Source organism: Eurosta solidaginis, chromosome 2 (genome assembly GCF_040869045.1).
Source record: "Eurosta solidaginis isolate ZX-2024a chromosome 2, ASM4086904v1, whole genome shotgun sequence".
NCBI lineage: Eukaryota > Metazoa > Arthropoda > Insecta > Diptera > Tephritidae > Eurosta > Eurosta solidaginis.
Window position 1 is genome coordinate 105,940,108 of NC_090320.1, and position 21,917 is coordinate 105,962,024.

The 21,917-nt window shown below is 36.8% G+C and overlaps 1 long non-coding RNA gene, 1 other non-coding gene and 1 pseudogene across 2 annotated transcripts in view; 1 reads left to right on the top strand and 2 right to left on the bottom strand.

The window, feature by feature from the left end:
- Positions 1-21,917, bottom strand: part of LOC137240126 (uncharacterized) — a 225,097-nt gene that overhangs the window by 179,061 nt on the left and 24,119 nt on the right. The gene's annotated exons all lie outside the window — the stretch shown is intronic.
- Positions 6,772-13,498, top strand: LOC137239314 (integrator complex subunit 7-like; annotated as a pseudogene).
- LOC137242947 (U6 spliceosomal RNA) lies at positions 17,712-17,820 on the bottom strand. Its single transcript, XR_010950417.1, has one exon. It is a non-coding gene; the product is annotated as a U6 spliceosomal RNA (small nuclear RNA).

The following is a 21,917-nucleotide window of genomic DNA, read 5'->3' on the forward strand; positions in this document are numbered from 1 at the left end:
TGCGCGCCGTTGCCACCACGCATTTGTACATGGTCCTTACCACGCCGGTAAAGAGAACCACTTACATAACTACAGTCCACTCAACTCTCTAGGCATTAAAGCAAGGAAGCATTCCAAACTCGTGATAATACACAGGAAAAACCACAAATTTCAACATCAAATATCAGCAACTGTACATGGTGATACAACTTTCTTGGTGATACCAGCGAGTTTATATTGAAAACAACAACAGCCAATATACAACAACTGATACACTTTTGGTGATACCTTGGAAACATCCAACAACAATATTTAAATCACATTCGATTACTCCGGATCAACACTTTGATAAAAGGTACATGGTTTTATAAACATTCCGTGCTAGGTAGGGTTTTCCTTTTCACTTTTTAATAAAAATTTAAAAAAATAAAATTATAATTCGGTAGAAAGTGTTTCCTTTACTTACTTTACAACAACTAAGGCATGGCGTAGCGAATGCGTTTGTAACCATTTCAACTATTGTAGGAGTGCGGGTTCGACTCCCACTCCTGGGAGAAAAGGCTTTGAAGAGATTTACAAGATATAATCGAAAGAGCTGTCGCCTTGTCCGTCCTGATGTCACGTTGTTTAAATTTCTCCCAAATTATTAAATAAATTATAAAATTCAAAATTGCTTCAAATAAATGTTTTCATACATTTAATAAAATTAAAGAAAATAATTTTTTTTAAAAATAAGCTTTTATTATTGGTTAATAAAATTAACTAAAAAGTAAAAAATAAATTGACTGTAAAGAAATATAACACTTTAACGATAATTAGGCTTTTTCGTCTGCGATAAAAAAATTCTATATTGTACATAATTATATATTTTTAACATTAAAACTTTACACCTAAATTATTAAATCTTACAATTTATATCACAGTCCTAATTGTTCTAATAAAAAGCGTATTAAATTTTGTTGGTATAATTAAGAACATTTAGGATCTCCTTTTCTTGCTATCACAATGTAACACGCTTTTATTAGAACAATTAGGACTGTGATATAAACTGTAAGATTTAATAATTTAGGTGTAAAGTTTTAATGTTAAAAATATATAATAATGTAAAATATAGAATTTTTTTGTCGCAGGCGAAAAAGCCTAATTATCGTTAAAGTACAATGAACTTATAAAGTGTTATATTTCTTTACAGTCCATTTATTTTTTACTTTTTAGTTAATTTTATTAACCAATAATAAAAGCTTATTTTTAAAAAAGTTTTTTTTTCTTTAATTTTATTTTTTACTTTTTAGTTCGTTTTATTAACAAGTAATAGAAGCTTGTTCTTAGAAAAGCTTTTTTCTTAAATTTAATTTAAATATGATTTTTTTTTTCATTTTTAGTTGGGTAAAATATTGTTAAATTAGTTGTGTAATCTTTACTTAGTTAATTGTAACGTTTCTCGTCCTATTCATTTCTTTTAATGCATCAACATTACAAGGTTTCTTCGAAGTCAACTTTTATCAGTCAAGTTCTTCTATTCGAGTGTTAACTAACTTAAAATCGTATTTTTTGTGACTTTGCCTATGTCGCGTTCAGATTACAACTACTGATTGCAGATCTCTGCTCTGTGGCTTAAATCTGCTTTAAAATAAAATTCCAACTTTCGCTTAGGTAAAATTCCATCGCCAAAAATCTGTAAAACAAAATCAAGTGCGCAGAAAAGTATGCAACACCTTCCGATAACAGCCTAACCGCGTTAGCGTTCGTTGTATCATAGAATTTTTACACATAAAAATGGTGGCTGTTGTTTGCAAGGTTGCATTCCTTTGAGTTCGCGTTTACACCATGAAATGTTGTAAATGATTTTTCATACAAAATTTGACAGTTCGTTTATGCACTACACCTTTTCCAGTTTATAATGAGAATATATAACTTTGTATTGAGAAATATAAGTTTATACAAAGGCTTATCGAAGAATAAAGATGTTGCAGGGACGACAAATAGTGTGAAGCAAGCTTCACAAAACCTCTAGTAGGTCACATTCACCACTTACCACAGCAGAATTTGTTAAACTACCACTGTCTGTATTTGTTATTTAATAATTATTTGTAGACTTTTTATTCAGCTAATCTGTTCAGAATTTACATTTTTACACTCCTAAACTACAATCAGTGTATTTGGTGTGCTTAAATGATGTTCAAAATTGTGTTAAAGTTTTTGGTGTGGTGGAAGTGACCTACTAGAATTTTGTGAAGCTCCGCTGCTTTCCACTGAAGTTCGCGCATGCAACATCTTTATTCTTCGATCAGTCTTTGTTTATATTAGCTGTGTTTTTTTCTCATCTATATAAGTTTACGCTTAAACTTTATATGAACTGCTAAGCGACATACTTTAAATACACCTCTGAAATTGCTACGTATAAAATTAGTACTACTAAATTTCAATACGCATTATACTCAGATGTAACTGAAATTGTCTATGTTTCACCCTCTGCATTAATTCTCTGTATTCTATGCGCGTCCACTATTTATAAACAGAAATACAACAGAGGGTTGTGTCTCCGCTTTTCGCTACACCCTGCTGCTGTAGCTAGTTCTTTAACCACAGCCGGTAGATGGGTCTCCTAAGCATTATCTAAGTAAGGATAGGCGTTATTTTTCACGGGCAAACGAAACGTATACGCGTATAAAAAAAACACGGGTATTGAGAAAACGCAAATCGATAATGGGAAATCCAACTTTATAATGAGAAAATAAAATAAAATAATGAGAAGCGTATCTTCTTATTGAGAAAATATACATTGATAGTGAAAAATATTACTTCATATTGAGAATTCATAAATTGATAATGAGAAATATGAATGATAATGAGGGGACGGCTGCGCCAGGAATACACCATACGTTTTGCCTCTGCTTCGTTTCCACCATCTGGATTAAAAATGTCATGAGCCTGGGCATTCGCGCAATTTTAGTGATGTAAATTGCATGGCGTCAACGCCAATGCGGTGCCAGCTCAATGGTAGCTCATTGACGCAATGACTTCAAGCGAATTTTTGACGCTACTTAGTAGTGAGTGCTTAGCACATTTCACTTGCGCTATTGAGCAAAAGGACTTTTGTGTGTCAGGCACGAGTTTGGTGTTATTGGCGCTACTGGCAATGATGACACTGAGCTGATGACGGTAGCGCTGGTAGTTCAGCTTTTGAACCAGAGAAAGAATTGATGACCCGTGTAAATTATTATGGCTTTGGCTATTGTTGGTTGTGTATTTGAACCAAATAAATGCTGCAGACATAACAACCGGAGCCATTTTTGAGTTGTATATTTTAGATTTAATGCACAATTAATGTGGGTGTGTTTGAGCAGCCAAATATTAACAGTAGTATTGCTAAAGTGCTGCTTAGTTGATGGAACGTCGCTAATTTCCTAGCGATGATCAATATATTTCCAATATTTCGTTCAACGAACGCGCGTAATTGCCACATTTGTTCAAATTTTCCAAAATTTTCCATTCTTGATTTAACTTAAGCTGTTATGCCAATATTTTTCAGCCAGCTTTTTTCAAATAGGTAATTTTTCCAAAAGCAAAATAAATTACAGAAAAGTTTACAGAGTTAAACAGCCTTAAAAAATCAGCTATGTTGGTTATACACAGAAATACAACAGAGGGTTGTGTCTTCGCTTTTCGCAGTTTGTTAATTTGCAGTATAAATATCTATGGTTACAAGGAATAATCGCCTAAGTCTCAGAATCCACGGTTAGGTAACGGCGGGTTTGTATGGGACTTAGGCTGTTATGCCAAAGTAAACACATCTTTACCAATAACTGTGTTATCGATTAATTTATCGAATTCTCGCAAAGTTATATTGCATTGTCATCGGAGTTATACATGTGTGCACAATTTCAGCTCAATCGGACACCGGGAAGTGTATCAAATTTAACTTGCAAGATTTCATTACATACGACAGCCAAGTGGAGGTAAATAAAAGCTTATAAAAAAGCAATACGGGCAATCCCCGATTAAATCATACAACAGACAAAATTGGTTAATTCGTTGTAGTTCTATAAATAGAACAAAAACAGCAACAAATACCAAAGTTTCTTTGAAAACCGACGTACAAACAAGCATAGCTTTGACACATAATTACATACGAAGTATGCAATGTGTAAAAGATTAAAATATGCTGTCGCCTTGTCCGTCCTGATATCACGTTGTTTAAATTTTTTTCAAAATTATAAAATAAATTATAAAATTAAAATTTGCTTCAAATAAATGTTTTCATACATTTAAAAAAGCAATACGGGCAATCCCCGATTAAATCATACAAAGTGTTTCCCTTTATTAAAACCGTGCAAGTGATTTTGTTTTGAATTGAGGTCTTATTTGTGCAAAATAGAAAAAAAAGCGCTTAACGCAGTTAATTAAAGTTTGTGCATCACGCCTTGTGACTATTCGGAATAATCCCCCACCAGCGGTAAGATTTTCCGGACACAGCTCAAGGTAGCACAACACTGCTCTAAAAGGTTAACATAACCTCAAACGCCACTTTTCTACTTTCACCTTTGCAGGACAGCACAAAATTTTGATCTCTTAAGGTTATTTAGATAGAAATCTGTAATTGAATTTACGCGCACATTCAGTTAAATAAAATTTTTTTTATCTCACATACAAATCACTTGCATTTACACCGGTAGTACGACTGCAATTTATTTTTTTGTTTCAGTGCAAAGTGCACTTATTTTTAAACTGCACATATTGTTGTTGTTGTTTGGGTGGCCAATAGGCTTATTTCTCATACAATTTTTTACAACAAAAAATTGAAGAATTTATTATTTCCACTTGCGGCAATACACATATCAGTTTAGACTGATCTATTTTTGGTGAGATATAAAAGATCACTGTACAAGATAAAAGCTGAATACAGTCCTTTTTTAGGCTATTTAAAGTCAATAACGAGTGACTCGTTTTTATTTTCACTAACACCACTTTTGACTAGCCATTAGTTATTGGCTTACACAATTCGTTAACACAGCTGCATTAGCACTTTCTTTTAACAATTACGCGCCGTTGCCACCACGCAATTGGTATTCCTTTAAACTGCTAGCTTTCTCGCAAGCTTCGAGGCCGCTTCACCGAGAAATCTCTCTCAGTCCTTCATTCTAGTTCATTTTCACTCAATACTCTCTGCAAAGGCAATTAATTAATATTTCTTATGGGTCATGCATCGAGCTGATTGAAATCCGGTGCATTCCAACAACACAGGTCATGTTACTTTTTATGCCTTGTGATGGCGTATCCTCATTACACTACTCTTAGCACTGCCGTATTCCCATGACATGCTGATTGGAATCTTGTTTCATTCCAACAGGAAGATTGGAATCCACTGCATTCCGAAATCATGCTGAGCGGGATCTGATGCATTCCGCCAGTATAAGATTTCGGTATAAGATCTTATTTCTGCTCATATTTCTTATTATTATTATATTCTGAAATTTAAGAGTAATGTTCATTAATATATTTTTGTTTGTAATATAACATTGTTGAAATCTCGATATATCTTAAATTTAATCTTTTGAGTTGTATATTTATATATCTTTTATATTATGCAGTCGACCATAGTTTGTCGTCGACTTTAAATAATAAATAAATAAATAAATAAATAAATCTTCATTTAATATAATGGATACCTATATACGCCAAGCAGAGGCAGTGACTGAGTTTGAAAATGACTATAATGACATGTCACCTTCAGACCATACAAAACACACCCTTTTAGTCCAAAAGGAGGAGTTGAAATCGCTATGGGAGAAGGCGAAGCAGACATATGAAGAACTCTTCAGCTCTTCAGAACTCGAGGCAAAAGAGCAGTCGGCCATTAAAAAGAAGCACAAAGTTACATACTTCAGCTTTCTCAAGTGCCAGGCAGCGATGGCTGAACTTTCGGAAAAATTTGAGAAAGCTGAAAAGAAAGAAGAAAGCTCAGGAGATAGGGAATATCGGGTGCGCCTGCCACCGTGTGAGACGGACGTTTTCAAAGGAGATTACCTTTCCTGGCCTTCGTTTAGAGACATGTTCACTGCTATATATATGCGTAACAAAACCTCGAAGCAGTAGAAAAATTATATTATTTAAACCAAAAGACTCAAGGTGAGGCCAAAGAGATAGTTGGGCGATGTCCTTTAACGAAAGACGGTTTCGAAACACCGTGGAAATCTTTGTGACAGATACGAAAATAAACGTATCTTAGTAAACGCCCAATTGAAAATTCTTTTTAGTTTGAAATCAGTTGAGAGTGAATGCGGTAGCTCTATAAAGAAACTGCTACGTGAAATAAATAATTGCATCTCGGCGCTCCAATGTCATCATATAGACATATCAAACTGGGATGCAATTATAACATATCTATGTTCCACAAAACTGCCAGAAAGCACACTGGCACTTTGGGAACAAACAATTGAAAACAAAACGGAAATTTCAAAATGGGCTGATATGGATAGATTCTTATCCAATCGTTTCCAAACCCTAGAAACCGTGACTGATCTGAGAGGGGATACAGTTTCCAAACCCTCAAAGCCACAAGTATCTCGTTCGACAACATATACATCTGCTAAAAAATTAGGGTCCTATCAGGCAAGTGCAAGTGTAGACAAACCTACGTGTAAGATGTGCAAAAGTCCTGCACATCGAATTGCAAAGTGCGAAAAGTTCTTACGTTTAACGCGTTCTAAACGGTTTGAACAAATTAAGAGCAGCCGTGGGTGTATAAACTGCCTTTCTGCTGGCCATTCGGTAACAAAGTGCACCAGTCAAATGAACTGTGCCACATGTCATTTAAGACATCATACGCTGCTTCATATTTCGAATCAGCCAAAACCAACAAATAATTCAGACACTATCGGAGTATCTACGTCACGAGAAGCTCAAATACGACGCAATGCTGAAAGAGAAAATGCTGCGATTAATAATGTGAACTCATGTTTCGCAAATACAAGTAAAGGAGTACTAATAGGGACAGCTCAGGTTAATATTCATTTTAACGGTTTTGACTATTCGGCGAGAACCCTAATAGACTCGGGATCTGAATGCTCATTCAAAACCGAGAAACTCAAGCGCAGAATAAATCTGCCAACGAAACGCATGCATGCCGAAGTTTGGGGCATCAATAATACAATATCTGCACAAGTAAAAGAAGCGTACAACATAAAACTGCGGTCACCAACAGACCCGTTAATCGGGATCAATAAAATCATGCTGGTTTTACCACAATTAACAGGGAATCTTCCAACTTGCCAAATAAACGCAATGACTAGGCAAGCATTCCCTGACTTAATACTGGCTGACAAAATATTCTTTGTCAATGAGCTAGTCGATCTAATTCTGGGCGGAGACATATACCCCCAAATTATTAGGCGGCATTGGGAAAGATGTGCTGAATACATTAATACCACAAGAAACGGTGTTCGGCTGGATATTGACAGGCCGGACAGATGCGGTTGATACAAATAAAACCCTAGTTTCATATTTCAACGAGGTCACTTTAGACAAACAACTGGCGGCTTTTTGGGAGATAAAGGAAATTCCAAAGAAGAGGAGCATCAATAACGATGACACTTACTGCGAGGAGATATACAAATCCACAACAGTTCAGAACAACGATGGCAAATACGTAGTCTCCTTACCCTTTAGGAAAGAGTTTAACTTAGGCCCCTCATCGAGATGTGCGTGTTCTCAATTCTATCGCAACGAGACACGACTTGCGAAAAACCCAGTCCTTCAAACGGAATACAACAGAGTTGTATCCGAATATGAAACCTTAGGGCATATGAAACAAGTCAGTAATATCCCGCCAGACTCAAATGACTGTTACTTCCTCCCTCACCATACTGTTATAAAGGAGGGAAGTACAGCAACAAAGGTCAGAGTCGTATTTAATACATCTTGCCCTACCACTAATGGCAAAAGTCTAAATGATGCCTTATATCCAGGTCCGATTCTTCAGTCCGACCTAACAATCCTTATAGTACGTCGGCGGCTGTTCAAATACATATTTAACAGTGACATAGAAAAAATGTACCGCCCAATATGGGTTAGTGAAAATCAAACAAAATACCAGCGAATCATAGTCAGCAAATCATATCAAATGCCCCAAAAACCCAATTAACATTTACGAATTGAAAACGGTAACCTTTGGGGTTAATTGTGCTCCGTATCTTGGAATTCGGACGCTGCACCAACTAGCTGATGACGTGGAGATATCGCATCCAATGGCAGCAGATATCCTGCGAAATTGCATGTACGTTGATGACGTACTCACCGGTGGACACAGCATCGAAATTGCAATCACAGCAAGGGACCAAATATCATCGGCATTGCAATCGGCAGGTTTCCCATTGCGAAAATGGACGTCCAACTGCAAGAAAATTCTACAGGGTATACCGAAGCAACACTTATTAAGCGAGGATTTTCTTGAGCTTGAAGACACCAGCATGGTAAAAGCACTCGGTATCAGGTGGAACGCCCATTTGGACTACTTCTACTTCACAGCGAAACACTTTTACAATAACCATGCCGTAACAAAAAGGTCAATACTTTCTGCGATCGCAAAACTTTTCGACCCTCTTGGCTGGCTGGCACCAGTCATAATATTAGCCAAGATAATAATGCAAAATATTTGGTTGGAAGGGACAGGCTGGGATGAAGGTGTGTTTGAAACTACGTTACATCGGTGGCAATCATTCATGACTGACTACGAAAAGATTAACAATATACGCATACCGCGATGGGTTCACTACACATTGAAGGACAATATCGAAATACATGGATTCAGCGATGCTTCGGAAAAAGCATATGCAGCCACTGTTTTCCTGAGGGTACAAACAAAGGATCAAGTCTTCACCAACCTGTTGATGGCCAAGACGAGAGTAGCCCCGGTCAAAACCATATCCTTGCCTCGACTCGAACTTTGCGGTGCAGTTCTACTAGCAGAAATAATCGAACCTGTGGTCGAAAATATGAAACTTTCGAACATTAAAGTAACCCTCTGGACAGATTCAACTATAGTGATGGCTTGGATCCGAAAACCACCATGTTTGTGGTCAACGTTCGTGGCACATCGAATAACTAAAATCATCGACAAAGTAGGAGACAAAATATGGCGGCGCGTAGACTCCGCGTCAAATCCTGCAGATTTGGCGAGCAGAGGCCTCTACGCTTCGGATCTAATCAACAATTCTTTGTGGTGGCAGGGACCTTCTTGGTTACAAGAAGACAACGAATTTTGGCCAACACAAGAAGAATATTACAATACGAATGTGGAGGAAAAGGGGGTGAAAGTTCATACAACTTCGGTCAAAAATAACCTTGATATTCTGGATAGGTTTTCCGATCTGCCAAGGGCTTTGCGGGTTATATCCTATATTTTTCGGTTTTCCCAGAAAACGTACCCAGCAACTAAAGCCTCCTTTAAAACGGAATCTCATTCGATAGCTTCTGACGAAATAGAAAAAAAAACACGAAGATTGATAACAGTATGCCACAGGCAACAATATCAAGAAGAGTACGCAAATTTGAAGTCAGGAACACTAATAAATGGCAAGAGTGAGATTTTACCCCTGGATCCATATATAAACGAAGAAGGCATCATTCGAACGGGGCATCCAAAGACATGTCTCATAACGAAAGTCATCCCATTATCCTTCCTCACACTTGCAGGTTATCCAGACTTATAGTTCAGTCCTCTCATGAGGCCACCCTACATGGAGGGAACCAGCTGATGCTACGTCATATCCGCACTCAGTACTGGATCCCACGCGTTAAAGTCATGATAAGGTCGGTTATCCACAACTGTAAGGGATGTGCTATTTACAGGAAGCAGACACAAACGCAACTTATGGGTATCCTTCCGAAAGAACGCACCACCTTTACTAGGGCCTTCACCAACACTGGGGTAGATTTCGCGGGACCATTCGATATAAAATCCTACCGAGGGAGGGGATATCGAATTTCAAAAGGATATTTTTGCCTGTTTGTCTGCTTTTCGACGAAAACCATCCATCTAGAAGCGACAAACGACCTTAGTACCGGGTCCTTCCGAGCTGCCTTCGCCAGATTTGTATCTAGACGAGGCTGTCCGAAAAACGTTTACTCCGACAATGGTACTAACTTTGTCGGAGCTTCGCGATCCTTACGATCCGAGTTTAAAGCATTTCTGCCTGAAGCAAGGGACGGAACGTTGAATAAATATAGCCATCACATTATAGAATAGCATTTTATACCGCCAAGCGCTCCTCACATGGGGGGTTTGTGGGAAGCGGGGTTAAAAAGATTTAAGACCCATTTTAAAAAGATCGCGTCCGATCATAAATATACCCTTGAGGAGTTTACTACCCTCTTATGTCGAATTGAGGCCTGCCTCAACTCTAGGCCCCTCAGTCCCTCATCCAACGGAGCCTTCCTACCTGGAGCCGCTTACTCCAGGCCACTTTCTCGAAGGTGGGCATCTTTTAGCTCCACCTGAAGTCGATTTTAGTGAAAATCCTGCCTCAATCGTAAACCGATGGCAAAAGATGAAAGCCCTTCATCAAACATTTTTCAATAGATGGAAATCCGAATATCTTACCGAAATCCAAAAACGATACAAGTGGAAACATCCACAGTCCAACTTAAAACCCGAGGATCTAGTCTTCATAAAAGAGGATAACGTACAACCAAACGAGTGGAGAATGGGGAGAATCGTCAACACCCATCCAGGTTCCGATAACCGTGTACGTGTTGTTGACGTCAATACAATTAAGGGAAAAATTACCAGACCAATCGCGAAACTCGTACTACTTCCACCCAACGACAAGGAAAATGAACTTTAATAGTCCATATTTCTCTATCCCAAATAACCCAGCTCTCGTTCATCCGGAACGAGGCCAACACACCGATAACCCTGCTCTCGTTCCCCCGAACGAGGCCAACATACTCTAACGCAGATTCATTATCTGCCACAGAATCCGCAATTAAATTAGCAATTACATCCCCCACATATCATATGAACTAAACGTCCAAATTTATCAGTACATATTTTCAATTAAAAAATTAATGGATCGTAGGGAGGAAAATGTATCGTATGTATTCTATTGCCAAAGTACTAATCAATGAATTACTTTCTATCAAGATGAATATAGTTTTCTGTAAAATAAATGAAAGTCATGATAGGATCTACATAATTTTTAGCTTTTCGTCAATTAAAGTTCATTATAAAGTTGTTGTACAGGTTGTAAAGATGTAAAAGTGTAAAATAAATGTTTAAGAAACACAAATATATACGTTGAGCATGTAATAGTTTTTATATATGAAGTAAAAAGCCTTAATAACACATAAAAACAATATTCTCAACTCCTATCAAAGTTTACAGACGAAAAAGGAAATCCTACTACTTACTAATTTGATAAAATAGGACTTGAGTTGATTTGTTGTGACTATAGGATTTTCTGTCTAGAAAAGAAATCCAATCAAATGTCATCAATTAATCATAAATTTGATATAAAAAGGTACCCTATGCGGCAATTATAAAAACGCTGCGTACACATCGACAAAATACAAACGTTCTGCCTCTAACGTTGCGCACATTGGGTGCCGTATCACGTATAATACCCGAAAAACAACAAGTACATCATGCAATTCGACGAGCTCTCGATAGTAATGACTCTGTAGAAGTTGAAGCGGCCATATATGCAGGTGGACAATTTGCAGCTTAATCACGCTCATTCACCATTAGCATGTGCGCCAAAATATCAGATATGATTGAATCTTTACAAATACCAGTGCCAATGACATTAAAACTCATACCTCTGTTGAAGCACATGCATCACGATTCAAATACAGCTACTTTAGTAAAAGATCTATGTCTTAATTTAATTTGACTAGACGATATACTCGGAAAATAGGGATACGTGTTTTGAATTGAAAATCGTAAATAAATATTTGCAAAAAGGAAAGAACGAAATATGGCAGTCAAACAACATCTCCAGTACATCAAGCAAATTTAAATGGACATACGTTGCCATCATCAGGGACACCACCACCACCCGTAGGGACTACAGTGACATCGCGTAATTTAAAACAAATGAAACGAAATCAGCTGTTAGCATCATATTACCCAAATATCCAGCAGAAAGTTTTGTTGTAGCTATATTGGATTCACCAACACAGCTCTCGGCACGTACACTCACTGGTGTACCAGACTAAGTTAATTTGTTGCTTTACGTTTTGCAAGATAAACGTAAAGTTGCGCGTGCACAAGTATTGATATCCCTCACCCAATTAGCAGATCCACAATGCGTACATGCTTGGCAAAAAAAAAAAAGTGATGCACGAACGCGAAGATTCGCGTGAACAGTATTATTTAAATATTTTACTTAAATTATACGATTTTCCTTTGACTTGTTATGTTCTGCTACATTAACAACAGGAATCAGTGCAGGATTTATGTCTTACATGCGTTTGTTTGGATGACTATGAAACTGCAAGGCAAGCTATGTCGACTATAGCAGCGCTTATGGCCTAAGCTGAGGCTGACAAAGAGACTACGACTGTAATAATGGAAATCGTAAATTTACACATGGAAGGTTCAATATTTTGCATGGTTGGTGATAACGAAAATGAGCGCGATCTACAAAATTTATGTTGCGGTGTTAAAATTGCTAGTGTCATTCCTGAATTTGGCACAGATTTTGTGAATATGCTAGCAGAGTGGATAACTGAGGATATAGAATATCCACAGCGTAATGCCGAAATGATGTGCGATGCTTTGAGTGCACTTGCTTCACATTTTCAATTGCGTAAATTTGCAATCGCCCTTACAGAAGCACTAAGAGGCATTGCAGTAATGGATGTCGACTTTGAGGTGCAACCATCAACAATAGCACAAAGAGTTGTGAGTGCAACAGCAACGCGAATTGAGGAGGAAAGAGCTGGGACAGCTAATTCACAAATGGATAATCCAGTACTAATGCGCTTACTCTTTATACTACACAAATTGAATGCTATTATGGATGTTGGTCCTAAACCAGATCAACCACATACCGTTGAAATACTGGCTTATGTTGCATTACAATCAATGATTGGTGGTTTCATACCCAAAGAGGTAATTGAGTGGTTTGAGCGTTGCTGTAGCAAAATTAATTGTTGGAATCAATATCGCATAGCAAGATCGGCTAGTCGTTATGGACAACATTACTTGGCGGCACATATATTCTCGAAAATTTCAAAATTTACTGTAGTTGATAAGCTGCATTTCTTGCTAATGGACCTAGCGCAAATGAGTAAAGCTGAATGCATACTCAACTAGGTTGTAGATTATGAGTATATGCATGATAATTATGAACAATGTGCCCCAGTACCACCCACTACCGTTGCTGCAGCTACTACAGACACTCAACCCACAAATAACACGTGTATAACACCAAAAACACGTTGTTGGGTTATCGGTATTAATGGTTGGTGTTCACTTCGACAAATTCCACAATTAAAATGGTGTCTCATAGCATAGGGTACACCCATCTAATACATACTTACATACATACGTACAACTCGACACAATATGTACCTACACATCTGTGTTGAGCTGTGACTTCTGTGGGAAATGCAATGTCAGTAAATTTGCCGGTACGCAAATTTTGTTTAGTTGAGCGTTGTACACACACATGTATTAAATCGTGTGAAGCGCTCTGTCAGCAACAATTAGCAGATGCCTTTTTGTATGTATGTATGTATGTATTTATTTGAAAATTTGTTCCCAGCACAACAATTTTGACAAATTATTTAACAGTGCTAGTCATGAATAGCATGAGCTATAAAAAATTGAACATTTATAATAATAATAAATTAGATTAATCAAATTAAATTAAATATAACGGATAATAGTGAAATATTTATGTATGTAAATTTAAATCTTAAACTAAATAAAAGTAATTAATAAATATTAAAAGACAGCAGTAGTGATGATAACCTTTGGCTGGTTATAGATCAAATAGTATTTAACAAATGAAGAAAGAAGACACAGAGAAAGGAAAAGGACTTAGAAATGAACATTTTAACAACATCAATTTGAGATCCAGTTTAAGAGTCGTTAAAAAATGATGTTAGCTCTTTTTTGAAGTGCAGAGCATTACTTAAGAGTCGAAGACTTGTAGGTAGGGAGTTCCAAAGACGTATTGCAGTAACAAAGAATTGGCGCTCAGAGGTTAGCTTGCGGTATCTAATGTGCTTAAGAAGAAGCACCGATCTTGATGATTGCAGAAAAATAAGCTTACGATATAGATAGTCAGGCTCCTTCGTGTGTATCAACTTATGGAGGAAGGACAGTGTTTTGACTTTTAAAAGATTTTCGAAAGAAATGTTTAGCAACCTTTCAGCATGTTGTGATACGTGGTCAAGTCTTTTCAACCCATAAACATATCTAGCAATGTTGTTGTAAACAACATCTAGTTTGTTCTTGCACAGATAGTCACAGTTTGAATAAATCACACAACCATGGAGTAGCGTAGGTATTAAGTACGCTTTAGGGAGAAGTAGTCTTATGTGCAAAGGTGTGAAATACTGTGTTAACCATAGTGTACGAAGCATTCCATACACTTTTCCAACCGTTCTAAAAATATGGTCTTTCCATGTCAATGTTTTGTTAAAAATTACACCTAAGTTTTTCGCCGTATCTACGTATTCTATAACGGAATTGTCGAACACTACATTCTCTAAATCATTAGTGGGAAAGGACCTTCTATGAATAACAATACATTTTGACTTATTCGGGTTTATACATAAGCCATTCATAGCAGTCCATGAAAATATTTGATTCACGTAACCAACTGCACGTCATCAGCGTAGATATAAACATTACAATACTTAAGGACATCGGGTAAGTCATTGATGTACAGAACAAATAACAGAGGACCCAGGATAGAGCCTTGAGGGACGCCTCTTAAGACATGTAGGAAGTCAGACTTTTCACCATCTATACATACTGCTTGAGTCATATCGCCAAGATATGATCTTATAAGGGCAACTGCATGACCAGAGAAGTTAAATAGGTTTTCCAGCTTCCTTGATGACAATTTAGACTTTTTGTTACAGGGTAGCATATTAACTGATTTACTTATTTGGCATTGAAATTGTTGGCTGTTTACACTACATCTCCCTTTTTTTCAGAAGGCTTATGCATTTGGAGAATGCATGAGCATTCTATTTTTATTTAGTTAAGCGTAAAATTAATTCTATATTTTGTATTATATGTTTGTAGGTTGAAAATTTACTTATTCTATTAATTTAAGTCTATTTTTGTGTATTATTATTTTCTTATTATTTATGATATTGCTATTTTCTATGTTACTGGGAAATTTTTGCTTATCCTCATTTCCTATTCTAGATGGGATTAAAGTGTCATTATTTTTATTATCGATATTTTCTACTTTATGGGGTATTAGAGTAAAATTATTATTTTTATCGATTTTTTCTACCTTATAGGGTATTGCTAAAATAATTTTTCCTATTGATATATTTTTTTTTTTACAGGTTATTAATAAAATTATATTTGCTATTCTACAGGTCATAATAAAATTATTTTTCCTATTCGACAGGTCATAATAAAATTATTTTTCCTAGTGATATTATCTATTCTACAGGATTATTAATATAATTATTTTTCCTATTGATAATTTCTATTCCGCAGTAAATTAATAAAATTATTTTTCTTATTGATATTTTCTATTCCGCAGGTCGTTAATAAAATTACTTTTCCTATTCTACAGGGCCCTATATATCTACTATCTATTTATCTATTTATATAGATCCAAAAAGCCTATTATCTAAATTTATGACCTCTCTAAAAGGCGAGGTGTTCCTAGATGAAAATTGAAACGTATAGAATAAGGTAATGGTTACAGTCATCATTGGTTGCAAATTGACATTGATCTAAAAGCGGGATCTTTGACCGTATGATATACAGTAGATTCAGTTGCTGCTAGAGCAAGATGTAGTTATATAGTGATGAGTGGTTAAACCAATGGGTACAGTGGATGCAAAAATTTTTCATATCTTTTCTTAGACCATTTTTCATATTTTCCAGCAATATTTATATTAGATCTTATGTGTCATGCGATTTTGTGGGTTTCCTTACCAGATGGGATCGTCATGATATTTATGAAGAACTTTTTTAATTTCTGTCGACATTTGTCACATGCATAACTTCTGGGGTTAATGCAAATATTAGATCTTTGAGAACTTGGGTACCTATTTTATATTTTTAAATATGCTTACTCAAGTATTCATTATTCTTGACCAATTTGTCTCCTAAGGGACAAGTTTCTTTTTCTCTTATAATTCTTAGATTTCCGGCATTTTTAAGCCTGGTTGAATATTGTCCTAAGTCAATAACTTCCTCAACAATCTGGTTGCTTGTATTACGCTACAATTTTTCTATCCTTTTGGATGAAAACGAGCGTGACATGTCTAATTGCAAATTTATTTATTAAGCGCTTTATTTATAATAAGGTTCTCTTTGTGACTTTTTATTTTCTTCATTCTGGCTGGTTTTTTAGTTTCCGATCTTGTGGTAACTGTAGGTATTTTGCATATTTCCACTTACGTAAAGTTTTTAGTCAAGCATTATGTTGCGAAAAGTTATTATTTTATAAGGTTTTTGGTGTAAATCTTCTACCTTGACAGCCTTCATAGATGTTATTTTGATTAACTTCTATGGAAACTACTACTGTGAATTAGTAAATTCTTGAACTTAGACAGTGTTAATGAAGCTGTTTAAATAAATTCTTCTATTGAGTGAGGCATTTTGCAGTGATCCATTTGTAATTGTTTACTGTTCTTATCGAAATTGGGTTGAGTTTATAGGGTTTAGGGTGCTAAATTTGAATATTATATCAATAGGAGGTTAAACTGCTAGCCAAACATCTGAAATGTTTGGGTTAATTTTTGGCCCTGGTTCAGCTGGTGGTTCATATTTTAATATTCTATTCTCTGATGTTTCAGAGTTCCTTTTTCCTAACTCGTAACCAGCTATGGGGTTAATTTTTGTCCTCGAAGACATTTTAATGAGATGATATGATTGAAAGGGAAAATTAAAGAGAAAATAAAAATGTATTCCTGTTTCTTTCGGGGTGGGAAAAATTCTAATTTTTGCTTATTTCTTTGTTTTTTATGTTTTTTATATTATTTTACTTTTATTATTTTATAAAAGTTATTATTTAAAAGGTTTATTTCTAGAAATGTTTGTTCTTAAGGAAAAATTTGTTTAGTTTAACATTTTTGACATTTCTAATTTTTCGTAGAAAATTTTCTGAAAAAAATTCTTTTTTCAAATGATTAATAGTTAAATACAGTTTATTTATTAAAAACTAATTCCTATGCTATTTTCTTTTTTTTTCATTTTGTTTTCTATGCTATTTTGGGCTTAAAAAAATTTTTATATTTATTTTTTTTTTTTCACATTTAAGTAGTTTTATGAAACCGACCTAAGCACTTGACTTTAACTTTGTATGTCCTCTTCTGGGAACATAACTCAATAATTACTAACAAAAAGTTTTTACAGCAAAAAATTGAATTTTTGCTTGTCAATAGGCAGCCGTTGGGTTGCCCGAATATTTTCCTACTTAAAAATAATGTCTAAATTGTCAAACCGACTTCATAATTAAGCTAATTATATTTATTATGCTGCCAGTCCCGTTGTTTATACCATCTTATAACCATTGGACATTAAAAATTTGGAACGCTTCACGATTTTGCGTGTCATCCTTGCGCAGCGGCCATGCTAATCATCTCTGTATCGTTCCAATTTTAGTATATGTTCTGTCGAAGTTTTTCAACTGCCGAAATTTTCATGTGATCTTTATCGTTGGTGCCCAAATTTCATCAAAAATAAAAAGCGAAATTTGTGTTTGTCCTGCGATAAAAATTGGATTCGGAAAAACACGTTCTATACCTTCTTTTTTTCTTTTTTTTCTTTTACAAGGCTTAGGCTGTAATCAGCCAGTATAATCAAGGCAGGATCGCCATATAAAAGGCGTATCCTTGCCAGTAATGAACATAGGCTGGAAAATCAGCCACCAGAATCATAGGCAGAATCGCCATATAAAAGATTAAAAATGAATAATCGGTTTTGAGAGGTGTCAACAGCAATGAGCGAATGCTCGAATGCCTCTTTATTCAAATATTGTCAGCTTATTTATACTAAATTATTCTAAACATATTCTTACATACATATTTACTTTAAGCATACTTACTTACTTACATATTTACCTTAAGCATACATAATTACAGGCATGCTTAACCAACGAACCGATATCATTTCGTTACGATAATCAACGTTAATAAACGAAACAAAGTCATTTCGTTTCGTTTATTAACGTTAAGAACGTCAAATTAACGTTAATTGGTTGGTTAAGCATGCCTGCATAATTACACACCTTCATACAACTCGAAACAAAATGTGTACCTACACATCTGTGTTGAGCTGTAACTTCTGTGGGAAATGCAATGTCAGCAAATTTTCCGGTATGCAAATTTGGTTTAGTTGAGCGTTGTACACACACCTGTATTAAATCGTGTGAATTGCTCTGTCAGCAACAATTAGCAGATGCCTTTTTTGTGTTGATTAAAAGTTAGACTCTTTTTGTTACAGGGTAGCATATTAACTGTGTGACGGACTTATTTCTGCTGAGGTATGCCCAGTCCGTCCAGGGTTCCTATAGTTGGTGGGAGAACCTATTCCGATTGAAATAAATAAACAAAGGAGTTCCGAAAACGTTATAAGGTTTATTTGAAAATTCAATGTCCTTAATATATAATAATAATAATATTCTCGGTCCCTGTCTAGATAAGAGTAGCTGAGGTAGAACCCCTCTGCTAAGCTCTCCGTCAGTTGGAGTAGAAACATCCTACTGAATATAAAACTAATCACGAAATGAAGTAGAAACCTTCAGGTCGTGTTCTGGTCAGTGGTAGAAGCCCACTGACTCATATGCCTATCTCCTAGCTTCTGAGCTTACAAGCTAATTTGTCGCCCTTATATACGACTTCGTACGCCGGCGGACGGTTATTTCCTAAAAACAATTCATCAGTAATAATTCCTCCGTTATAAAATTATGTAGGACTGCGCGCAGGCAGTCAGTAATTTTACAATAACAATTATAACAATTATAAAAGGTGGAAATGCAAAAATCGAACACTAATTTAACGCTATTTTCGCTGCATTCTATTAGTACATACATAGGCTTACATGCTAACATACGTTTTCCCTTCTTCCATTATCATGCCTATGGTTTGTACACATGTATATATATATATATATGCATACTTTCCATCATGTAGGATAATCCGCTATCCCGGCATTTAGTATCCCAATTTTCGGGAGCCCTAATATACATAGCGAAGAATGTACCTAATCTCGTACATACATTTGTTGTATGCCTGCCGTGTTTTCCAATCTTCGCTTTACCTATTGAAATCAATCATTTGTGTTTATGCGTATGTTCGCTGTCGCTTGTTTCTGGTGGTGCGTTGGCCTCGCTTGATGCTGTCGACTTCTGCTTACGGCGTGCGTTGGTGTGTCGTATGCTCGTGTGTAAGTATGTATAGAAAGGCTCCAGTTAGTAGCGCCGTTTATTTTGGCGACTTTTGCTGCTGACCTTCGTTTATCCAAATTATTATGTATGTTGTATTTGTAGCTGAGTGCATTGGATGCGCAAAGGGTTGGTTGACCGGCGCAATTTCCAAATGTTTTAGTGTATGTTAGGGTGACCTATATTTGAAATTTATGTGGGCGAAAAATGTAAATATTTGCTTGCGTGCAAAAGTGTGCAAGTCTGGTTTGTCCTTCAATTTAGTAAATAATAATTCAATATATAACCGCATATATGTATTTCGACGTGTAATTCATAAAGATATAATTCATGTCATAAAAAATGTATAGATGTTAAATTCAGAGTTAAATTCAATCGTTGTATAACATGTATGTAAAAAATGAAAAAATAGGTATATGTTGTGAGGGTACAAAACCCTCGGTTTTGGGGTTCTCACACACCCCCCTCACCTACCGCAGCGAAGCTTACGGTCACCATTCCGGTGCGTGTGATCCGTACTCGGAAGTAGTGTTCGGCCACACTGCCTTCGTCGTCGCTGTCGTCATGGTTGTCGTTGCTGCTGTTGATGCTACCACTGGCCTCGCTGGCCATCAGGCTCAATATGTCGCTGTTGTTGTCGTTGAGTCTGCCGTTGACCTCGCTGGCCATACGGTTTAATATTTCACTGCCGTTGTTGTGTTCGTTGCTGGCGTTTCGCTGCCCTTTCCATCGGTGGTGTATGTGATGCCAGTCTATACTGTAAATGAAAGCTGGTGGATTTTCCTTAGGGTGCTCTCACCGTATATGGTGGATTTAAAGAAAATGTGGTATATGGGAATCCTTGGTTTTCTGCCTTGTACTACATATGCTGGACTGTACCCGGTCGATTCACATACGCTTGTGTTTAATGCGAGTGTTATCTCTGGTATCAGCTCATCCCATGTTCTCTGCGCATTCTATGAAAACTGTGCTATCATCCTCTTGATGTTGCGGTTCGTCCTTTCTGTCGGATTCTCCTGCGGTGTGTATGGTGCTGTCAGCTGGTGTTTTACGCCAGGCTCCTCCAAATACTTATTAAAACATTTGCTCACGAACTGCGCTCCGTTGTCTGTGATTAATACCTTTGGAATGCCAAATCGTGCCAAAATTCTCTCTCTAAATCCTCGTATTACGCTCTCTGTTGGTGCCTTTCTAATTGCCATTATCTCCACCCATTTTGAAAATCTGTCAACGAAAACTAATGCCATTGTATTACCATGTTTTGAGCGTGACATTGGATCAACAAAGTCTGCACACACTATTGCCCATGGTTCTTCTGCAATTTTAGTTAACATCTTACCCGCGGCCTGTTGTTGGCTAGGTTTGTATACCTGACATCCATGACATTGCTGTACGTATTTCCTTATGTCTCTGAACATTCCGGGGCAGTAATATCGTGTCGTCGCTCGTGCAATAGATTTTCGAACGCCCATGTGTCCTGCGCTTGGTGTGTCATGAATTTCCGCCAGCACTCTGCGTCTCTGTGGGGTCGGTACACATAGCTTCCACGGTACTGCGTCTTAACCATCAACTTGACTCTCTATTCTCCTGTATAGCTTTCCGTCCTCGATAACATAGTCTGAGAATTTCTCCGGAGCCTTTGTCACCTCTGCCGTCTTCGCTTTCAGCCACTTGCACTCGTCCGTCAAGGTGCTTAGTTGTTCGTCCATCGGCTGTCTCGAAAGTGCATCTGTCACCACGTTTAACTTCCCCTTTGCATTCTTCGGGTAATACCTTTGTTTTATGGGGCGGTCGTCTCTCATCACTATCTTGTGCGTGGCTATGTTGGATAGCCCTGCTATATCCTCGAATATCTGTAATTCTTTGCTGAGAAATTTACTCATCGACTCGTCTGTATTCGCAACTTTTGGGCTGTTATTTTCGTGACTTCTTTCGACCATTGTTATACATGTAACCGCTTTCCCATCCTCATCGTCTGTTCTCAATGTTAGTGTTTGTTCTCCGCATCTCATCTCTATGGTCACCTTCGCAAGGTAATCCGTTCCAAGCACCACTTCGTAGACTAGTCCTGGTAGGATTAGCATTTCATTTCGCAGCACTTGGTTACCCAATCTAACTTCTGCATCTACCGCTTCTATGATCGTCTTAGGTTTGCCATCTCCCAGTATCACTCGCGTTTCTATCGTCTTGAATATACCTGTCTTCAGCCTTCTTGCCATTGTTCCACTCACAAAGCTTCGCGTCGCCCCTGTATCGATTGCGGCCACCACCTCCTCGCCATTCAATGTGATGTTTGCCAAAATCCGGCCCTTTATATGTCTCAACATGTTTGGTTTTCCCGAG